The 10,112-nt window shown below is 36.3% G+C and overlaps 1 long non-coding RNA gene across 1 annotated transcript in view; it reads left to right on the forward strand.

Moving 5' to 3' along the window:
* Positions 1 to 9,901, forward strand: part of LOC111751348 (uncharacterized) — an 81,990-nt gene extending 72,089 nt beyond the window's left edge. The window contains exon 3 of the long non-coding RNA XR_002786429.2: positions 6,974 to 9,901. This is a non-coding gene — a long non-coding RNA (uncharacterized LOC111751348). The remainder of the gene's footprint in view (positions 1 to 6,973) is intronic.
* The last annotated feature ends 211 nt before the right edge of the window (positions 9,902 to 10,112 follow it).

Below are 10,112 nucleotides of genomic sequence, written 5' to 3' on the forward strand. Positions count from 1 at the left end.
GGTGTAGAGGAATCCAACTGATTTTTGTATGTTTATCTTGTATCCTGATACTCTGCTGAACTCTTCTATTAGTTTCAGTAGTTTTCTTGAGGATTCCTTAGGGTTTTCTGTGTATAAGAACGTGTCATCGGCAAATAGAGATACTTTTACTTCTTCGTTGCCAATCTGGATGCCCTTTATTTCTTTACCTAGCGGAATTGCTCTGGCTAGGACTTCCAGCACAATGTTGAATAAGACTGGTGATAAAGGCCATCCTTGTCTGGTTCCCGATCTCAAGGGGAATGTTTTCAGGCTCTCTCCATTTAGGATGATGTTGGCTATGGGCTTTCTATAAATGCCCTTTATTATTTTGAGGAATTTTCCTTCTATTTCTGTTTTGCTGAGAGTTTTTATCATGAATGAGTGTTGAACTTTGTCAAATGCCTTTTCTGCATCAGTTGATAAAATCGTGTGATTCTCTTCTTTTGTTTTATTTATGTCGCGGTTTACATTAATTGTTTTTCTAATGCTGAACCATCCCTGCATACCTGGTATGAATCCTACTTGGTCATGGTGAATTACTTTTTTGATATGTTGTTGAATTCTAATGGCTCGAATTTTGTTGAGGATTTTTGCATCTAAGTTTATGAGGGATATAGGCCTGTAAGTTTCTTTTCTTGTGGTGTCTTTACCTGGTTTTGGTATCAGGGATATGCTGGCTTCATAGAATGAGTTTGGGAGTATTCCGTTCTTTTCTATGCTCTGAAATACCTTCAGTAGTAGTGGTGTTAATTCTTCTCTGAATGTTTGGTAGAGCTCTGCAATGAAGCCATCCGGGCCAGGGTTTTTTTTTGTTGGGAGTTTTTTGATTACCTTTTCAATCTCTTTTCATGGGTCTATTTAGTTGTTCTACCTCTGTTTTTGTTAGTTTAGGTAGGTAGAGTGTTTTTAGGAATTAATCCATTTCTTCCAGGTTTTCTAATTTGTTAGAGTGCAATTTTTCATAGTAATCTGATATGATTCTTTTAATTTCAGTTGGGTGTGTTGTAATTTCTTATTTGGGTTATTTGCTTACTCTCCTGTTTTTCTTGTGTCATTTTGGCCAATGGTTTATCAATTTTGTTGAGTTTTTCAAAGAACCAGCTTTTGATCTTTTTAATTCATTCATTTTTTAAATTTTTTCTGTTTCATTTAGTTCAGCTGTAATTTTTGTTATTTTTTTTCTTCTGGTGTCTGTGGGTTTCTTTGATTTTGGCCCTTTCTTCTTTCTGTATGTGTGCATTTACTGATATAAATTGACCTCTGAGCACTACTTTCACTGTGTCCCAAAGGCTCTGATAGGAAGTGTTTTCATTCTCCTTGGATTCCATGAATTTCTTTATTCCATCCTTAATGTCTTCTATAATCCAGTCTTTTTTGAGCAGGGTATTGTTCACTTTCCAAGTGTTTGATTTCTTTTCCCTGCTTTTTCTCTTAATGATTTCCACTTTTATGGCCTTATGGTCAGAGACGAAGCTTTGTAATATTTCATTATTTTGGATTCTGCTAAGACTTGTTTTATGACCTAATATGTGGTCTATTCTAGAGAATGTTCCATGTGCACTAGAAAAGAAAGTACACTTGACAGCTGTTGAGTGGTGTGTTCTGTATATGTCTATGAGGTCATTTAGACTTTCCGTGTCTTTATTGAGTTTCTTTCTGGATGCCCTGTCCTTCACCAAAAGTAGTGTGTTGAAATCTCCTTCTATTATTGTGGAGCTGTCTCTCACTTTTCAGTGCTGATAGAGTTTGTTTTGTGTACCTTGCAGCCCTGTCATTGGGTGCATAAATATTTAGTATGGTTATATCTTTTTGGTATGTTGTCCCTTTAATCATTATATAGTGTCCTTCCTTATCTTTTACAATGGATTTAACTTTAAAGTCTATTTTGTCAGAAATTAATATCGCCACTCCTGCTCTTATTTGATTGCTGTCTGCTTGACATATTTTTTTCTATCCTTTTAGTTTTAGTTTGTTTTTGTCTCTAAGTCTGAGGTGTGTCTCTTGTAGGCAGCATATAGACGGAACATGTTTTTAAATCCGTTCTCCCATTCCCTGTCTCTTTATTGGTGCATTTAGTCCACTTACATTCATTGTAATTATGGATAGGTGTAATTTTAATGCTATCATTTTGATGCCTTTTTTTGTGTTGTTGACAGTTTCTTTTTCCCACTTAATTTTATGTGCTGAGTAGATTATATATTGTCCTTTCCTCATATTCATTGTTGTTGATTTTGTTTCTGCTGAGTATTTTTTTCTTGTGGTTCATTTTGGTATGTAGGATAGTTTGTCTCCTTTGTGGTTACCTTGTTATTTACCCCTATTTTTCTAAGTTTAAACCTAACTTTTATTTCTTTGTGTCACCTTGCCTTCCTATCCATATGGAAGATCTATGACATTTCTTAGTCCGTCTTTATTATTTTAATGTTGTTTTCTTTTACATAATTACATCACTGTTACCCTGTTTTGAGCGTTTTTTAATCTTGATTTATTTTTATGATATCTCTGTCTGGGGTAACTGCTGATTGCTCTGCTCAGTGTTCTAGTCTTGGGTTGATACCTGATGTTATTGATTTTCTAACCAAAGAGCTCCCTTTAGTATTTCTTGCAGTTTTGGTTTGGTATTTTTAAATTCCCTAAACTTCTGTTTATCTGGAAATGTCCTAATTTCACCTTCATATTTGAGAGACATTTTTTGCTGGATATAAGATTCTTGGCTGTCAATTTTTTTTCTGTCAATTTTTTATACAAGTCATCCCATTGCCTTCTTGCCTGCTTGGTTTCTGCTGAGTAATCCAAACTTATTCTTATTGACTGTCCTTTGTAATTGACTTTTCATTTATCCCTAGCTGCTCTTAAAATTCTCTCTTTATCTTTGGTTTTGGCAAGTTTGATTATAATATGTCTTGGTGACTGTCTTTTAAAATCTACCTTATGTTGAGTTCGATGAGCATTTTCGATATATATCTTCTCATCTTTTACGATATCAGGGAAGTTTTCTGCAAACAAGTCTTCAACAATTCTCTCTGTATTTTCTGTTATCCCTCCCTGTTCTAGTACTCCACTCACTTGTAGGTTATTTCTCTTGATAGAGTCCCACATGATTCTTAAGTTTTCTTCAATTTTTAAAATTCTTTTCTCTGGTTTTTCTTCAAATATATTAGTGCCATGTGCTTTGTCTTGGAGTTGAGAAATTCTGCATTCCACTTGTTCAATTCTGCTGCTCTGACTTTCTACTGAGTTGTCTACTTCTGAAATTTTATTATTAATCTTCCGAATTTCTGATTGCTGTCTGTCTATGGATTTTTCCAGCTTATTAAATTTTTCATTATGTTCTGGAATAATCTTTTTAATTTCTTCAGTTGCTTTATCTGTGTGTTCCTTGGCTTGTTGTGCGTATTGCCTGATTACCTTCCCGATGTCTTGAAGAGTTCTTTATAGTAATCTTTTGTATTCTATCTCTGGTATTCCAGGAAGGTACTTCCATCTAGGAGATCCCTTGATTCTTTGTTTTGAGAGCTTGTTGAGGCAATCATGGTCTGTTTCTTTATGTGACTTGATATTGGCTGTTGTCTCTGAGCCATCTGCAAGTTATTGTATTAGTTTATTTTATGTCTGCTTACTGTGTTATAGCTTCTTGCTTTGTTTTGTTCTGCGATGCCCAAATGGGTTGCTTGAGTGAGCTAGCTTGATTATTTTTGCCTTTGGAGCTCTGACATCTTGTCCCCAGATGGCTAGAGCTGTTATCAGGTATATTAGTCTAGGAATCCACTCACTTTTCTTGTATGAATTCAGCTCTGGTGTCCAGGTAGCTGATCATCAAGTGTGTGGTATAGTCTTTGTCCTGCAATCTTAGAGGGTCAAGGGTGATTTGTGTAGGTACCAGTATCTGCTTGCAGCAGGGAGTCACTCTGTGAACAAGGCAGGGGGCTGAGAATCATCCCTACATGTCTCCGAGCTAAGCATTTCTTGTTCCTTGAGCCTACAGGTGGGTGGGTTCTGCATACAGACCATGGGCACCCAATGTTTTTGGTTTTAAGGACTGGTAGGTAGCAGTTATCCTTGGACCCCTGTCACGGGTGCCTGGGTGACCTGAGTGGTGCCAGCAGTCCTTAGGCCCCTGATGTGGGTAGGTGAGGACGCTGTTTAATAGGCAGAGCAATGTCAAATATGAAACACCCATCTCTCCGCCGCACAGCTGAAATGGTTGGAGTCTGCCAGCAAGGACCTAGTCTCCTAAAATAGGCCCGCACAGGTCCATGCAGAGGGAAAAGTTACTCAGATTCCAGGGACCATTTATGCTTGAACAGGAGCCACTTCTGTCTTGAGATCTACTGGTTAGTGGAGTTGGCAAATTATCTTTTCCCCTAATTGCAAATTCACTTCTTCTCCAAGGCCAGGAGGATGACTCTAGGTGCTCAACAGGGCGTATCTCAGTCCCAGGGAAATCAGCCGCTGAAGCCAGCTTGTGGGGGCAGGGGGCAACGCATTAAAATATACAGAAGTACTTAGCTTTTGCTGGTTCCAGAGGTGTGAGTAGGCTGTGTGGCTGGCTCCTTCTCCCTGAGGAAGGTATGGTCAAATGCTCTTACTAGCCCTCTGCAGTCGCTCCCGGGAATGGTACCTGAGGGCTCCCCGCAATTCACGTCCAGTAACTTCTCTCCATTTCTGGACCGTCTCTTTCTTCCCCTGCCCCTCAGTTCATTTTCTAAGCTTGCTTTTGATGTTCAGGGCTCCTAGCTTGTCATATAGTCATTTCACTTCTCTTTTTGGGTCTTTGTTGTAAGAGGGCTTGCTGGAAACGTTTGTCTATTCTGCCGTCTTTGCTCTGCCTCTAATTTAAATATTTTTATCACTGGAAAAAGAAACTCTGTACCCATTAGAAGTTAACCCCCGTCCCCCTCACTTCCCAGCTCTTAGAAACCACTGATTTCCTTTTTGTCTCTATGGATTTAAATGGACTTAGTCCATATAAATGGACTAAGATGATATGTGCATTTTATATCTGGCTTCTTCCACTTAGTATAATGTTTTCAGTTCATTAGTGCTGTTTTATGTACCACTGTTTTATTCCTTTTTATGAATGAATAATATCGCATTGAATATACCCATTTGTTTATCCATTTATCAAATGATGGACATTTAGTTGTTTAAACATTTTGGCTATTATAAATAATGCTGTTATGAACTCTCATGTATAGGTTTTCATGTCGACATCTATTTTCAAGTTTATGTACCTCAGAGTGGAAGTACTAGTGTATAAATAACTCTATTTTGCCTTTTTGAGGAACTGCAAAACTATGTTCCAAAGTGGCTGCACCATTTTACATTCCCACCAGCAATATATGAGGGTTTCAAAATACCATTTGCTTCTCTTTTTTCTTTTTCTGTATATTTTTTGGTCCTATTCTTAGTGTTTACCTTGGAAATTACAGTTAACATCTTATATTTATAACAACTTAGGTTGAATAAACCGAATTTAATTTCAGTATTATACAAACTCTCTGCTTCTGTACATCTCCATTCCTTCCACCTTTATAGTGTTATTGTCACAGATTACATCATTTTATATTAAAAAAAAATATTACAAACCCATTAATATAGACTTATAATTATTGTTTTATGTACTTATCTTTTAAATAATATAAGAAAAAGAAATATTTAAAAAGCAACCAAAAGTACAATAACAATGGCTTTTACATTTACCTATGAAGTTACCTTTACTAGTGTTTATTTTTTCTTATGGCTTTGAGTTACTAGTGAATGTCCTTTCATTTCAGCCTGAAGAACTCCTTTTAGCATTTTTTGTAAGATGGATCTACTGTTAGTGAATTCCCTCAACTTTTGTTTACCTGAAAATGTCCCAATTTCTTCTTTAGTCTTGAAAGATAGTTTTTTCTGCTATAGAATTCTTGTTCACAGTTGCTTTTTTTTTTTCTTCCAGTACTTTACATATGTCATTTCTCTGTCTTTTTGGCCTTTTGATTTCTAAGGATAAATAAACTGTTAAACTTATTCTAAATCCCTTGTATGTGGTCTGCCACATCTCTCTTGCTGCTTTTGAATTTCTCTTTTTCTGTGGGTTTTTACAAAATGATTTTAATGTGTGTTGGTGTGGATCTCTGTGTTTATCCTGTTTGGAATTCAGTGAGCTTCTTGGATGTGGATATTCATGTCTTTCATCAGATTGGTAATTTTTTGGCCATTATTTCCTCAAAGATTTTTCTACCCCTTTCTCTCTCTACTCTTCTTCAGGAGCTCTTATAATAAACATGTTGGTTTGCTTAATGGCATTCCACAGTTCCCTCAGGCTCTATTCACTTTTCTTCACTCTTTTTTCTTCGTGTTCCTCAGACTGGATAATTTCTATTATCTTCAAGTTCACTTTATTCTTTCTCCTGGCTGCTCAGATCCGCTCTTGAACCCCTCTAGTGAGGTTTTTTTTTTTAACTTTTTATTTACTTTTCAGATCCAGAATTTTTGTTTAGTTCCTTTATATAATTTCTAACTATTCGTAGTCTCATGTTTTTTTCAGACATTAATTCCATTATGATTTTTCTTCATAATTTCCTTTAGCTCATTGAACATACTCAAGACAGTCTGTTTAATGTCTTTGACTAATAATTCCGATGTCTGAGCTTCCTCAGGGATGATTTTTATCAAATTCTTTTTTTTTTTTTCCCCTGTGAATGGGTCATATTTTTCTGTTTATTTGTATGATTTATATTATTATTATTATTTTGGTTGTTGTTGAGACTGGACATTCTGATTATTAAAAACAAAATGACATTCTGATTATTACGTTGTGTTAATGCTGGAAATTTAATTCTCCTACTCCTGCTTTTTTCCTTGAGGGCTGGAGCCACCTATTGGTGACTTTTCAAAAACTATTTTTGCAAAGTGTGTATTCCTTGTTGTGTGTGGTCACTGAAGTTCTATTTTGTTATGCTTGCAGTCACCCAGTGTCCTGACGAAGATTTCCTTAAATGTCTGGCTCCCAAAAGGAACAGAAAAAAATCCTCTCAACAATTTATATCCTCTCAACAACTGCTGTCTGGGAAATTGCTTTAGCCCTTGGGGTTTGAATGATGCCTTTCCTTTGTGCAGGCCTCTCCCAAATCAAAAGCAGAGATCAGCAATCAAAAGACACAACCTCAGTTCTTAGAAGTCTAATTTCTTATTACCCATATTGGCACCATCAAGCTTCACCAGGAGCATGCTTGTTTTCCCTATGGCTACCCGCTGCAGATATGGAGGATAAGGGATGGTAGGTGCCATGCAAAATGCCCAAATTCACTGAAATGTACTGACATTTTCCTGCCTTTCCATCAACCTCTCCTCTGAATGCTGCATATGTTCAACAAGATCTCAGAGTTCCAAAATAATTGATTCAGGCTGTCCCAATCAACATAATTATTGATTTGGTGGAGGGACTGATTCTTTGAGTTTCCTTCTCCACAATCTTCCATGACATCACTCTCCCTATCCTCCACTTTTAAGGTTCATAAACAAGTTCTTTAGCAATTGGGAATTTTAAATTGTTCTATTTTATATTATATTAGGATAAAATTTTGTAGCATAATTGACATGGACATTAATTTAGACTCAAACCAAACAAAACCCTTTGCCATCAAGTCAATTCCAACTCATAGCAACCCTACAGGACAGAATACAATTGCCCCATAGAGTTTCCAATGCTGTAAATCTTTATGGAAGCCACACTTTCTCCCACGAAGCAGCTGGTGGGTTTGAATCACAGGCCTTTCAGTTAGCAGCCAAGGGCTTATTCACTGTGCCACCAGAGGTGCATAGTTCAGACTTACCACCCTCTAAATTTCTCGTCTATGCTTTAGAGTTACTATTGTACTTTTGATCTCCTAAAGATAATTTTTTAAAAAACACAATATTTAAGGATGACATTCTTTACTTTTTGAGTTAAACTTTTGTTTTGTTGTGTTTAAAGAGGATTTCAGGGGATAGTTTCATTTCAAGATTTGAAGAGTATTCCAGGGCAATAGTCTCTGGAGTTTCTCTGGACTCAGTGGGTCCAATAGGTCTGGATTCTTTGGGAACTTGAAGTTCTGTTCCCCATTTTTTCCCTTTCTATCAGGACCCATCTATTGTCTCCCCACTTGAAACATCCAATAATGGTAGCTGGGTACCTTCTGGTCTCAAGTTAGAGGAAGTAGTGGGTCATGGAGACTATTGTTCCCATAGTCCATTTGCTTCCCTGTTTCTTCGGTTTCCTTCTTCTGTTGCTCCAGGAGAATAATGACCAGTTGTAGCATCTTGATTGGGCACTTGCAAGCTTTTAAAACCCCAGACATTACTCACAAAACTGGGTGGAAAATAGAACCTTTAAAAACAGTATTATGCTAATTGACTGAATCGTCCCACATGATCAAGACCCTAGATCAAAGAGAAAAAAAAAAAAAAAACTAGTCCCATGAGGTGTTTGGTTTTAAGTAGTATCAGCAGCTATAACACTTTTTTTTTGGCAGCGGGGTGGAGTGGTTGTTGTTGTTCCAAAATCATATTTACTATAATATTTGCCACCCCTTTCTTATTCTTAGGTACAGTTTAATAATATCACTTATGTTAGACAGGCTATGCAATTTTCATCTACATTCAGTGGCACTTTTCCCATGACCATCAACAAAAATTTACTACTACCTAGAGAAGGATTCCATCTCCCTCATCCTAAAAAAAAAAAAAATCCTGGTAACCATTAATAATCTTTTGTCCCTATGTGTTAACCTATTCCTGTCATTTCATAAAACAAATTTACATTTCATGATCTATCATCTGATAGTTCAATTAGGTGCTTTTCACTTTAGTAAAAGTAAAGAATTGGAGACCATTTGATTGCCAAATAATTTTATCTCTTAATTTTGGAACTGTAAGGAAAATAAATTATCCAGACTTATTACATCAATACTGATTTGTTAGGTTTTACTTATATCTACCCAATGTACGGAAACCCTGGTGGCATAGTGGTTAAGTGCTATGGCTGCTAACCAAGAGGTCAGCAGTTCAAATCCACGAGGTGCTCCTCAGAAGCTCTACGGGGCAGAGTTCTACTCTGTCTTATAGGTTCACTATGAGTTGGAGTCGACTGGAGAACAGTGAGTGGGTTACTCAACGTACTCAGTGGAGATAAAAAAAATGGTATTTTTTATACATCTTTGTCAATTTAATATTTACTTTCAACTTGCCCCATGCTTTAAATATATTTTTATTAAAATCTCAGCGATATAGATGTGGCCCATTCAATTTATAGAAAATATCTGACTCATAATCTAAGCAAGCAAACCAAAATTACTTTCTGATGTAAAAGTCAGATTTCATTTACCACTACTGTTTGGATTGAATTAGGTCCTCCAAAAATATGTGTTTTAAATCCTAGCCACTATAAAGTTGCTATGAGTCTGAATCAACTCGATGGCAGTTTTTTTTTTTTAATACTTCTGTCTATAATCCCATTTGGAAATGGGCTTTCTTTGTTATGTTAATGAGGCAGTGTGCCAAAAGTCAACCTCTCTTGAAATATGAAAGAGCAGGTTAAGCAAGGAAGCAAGCACAAATGGAAGGGAGACAATACAAGCCACATGATCACCAAGGAACCCAGTAATAGAAGCTGAAAAGAGACAAGGGCCCCCACCCCTTCCAAGAGGGAAAAGAGTCTTCACCTAGAGCCTGAATTCAGACTCCTAGCCTTCTTAATTGTGAGAAAATAAATTTCTGTTTCAAAAAGTGACTCACTTGTGGTTTTTTTGTTATACCAGCACTAGATAACTAAGACAGTCACCAATAGGCATTTTTATACATATTTCAAAAATATTATAAAAACACTGAGAAATAAATTATGGCAAGGTTTTTGAAAGAGAAATTTTATTTATTTATTTTTATTTTTTTTATCTTTTTGTTGTACTTTACAGAACAAAAAAAATTTTATTTTTTTTTACAGAACAAACTAATTTCTCATTTAACAGTTAGGATACATATTGTTTTATGACATTGATTGACAAACCCATGACATGTCAACACTCTCCCTTCTCTACCTTGGGTTCCTTATTACCAACTTTCCTGTCCCC

The sequence above is a fragment of the Loxodonta africana genome, chromosome 17 (assembly GCF_030014295.1).
Source record: "Loxodonta africana isolate mLoxAfr1 chromosome 17, mLoxAfr1.hap2, whole genome shotgun sequence".
NCBI classification, from domain to species: Eukaryota; Metazoa; Chordata; class Mammalia; order Proboscidea; family Elephantidae; genus Loxodonta; species Loxodonta africana.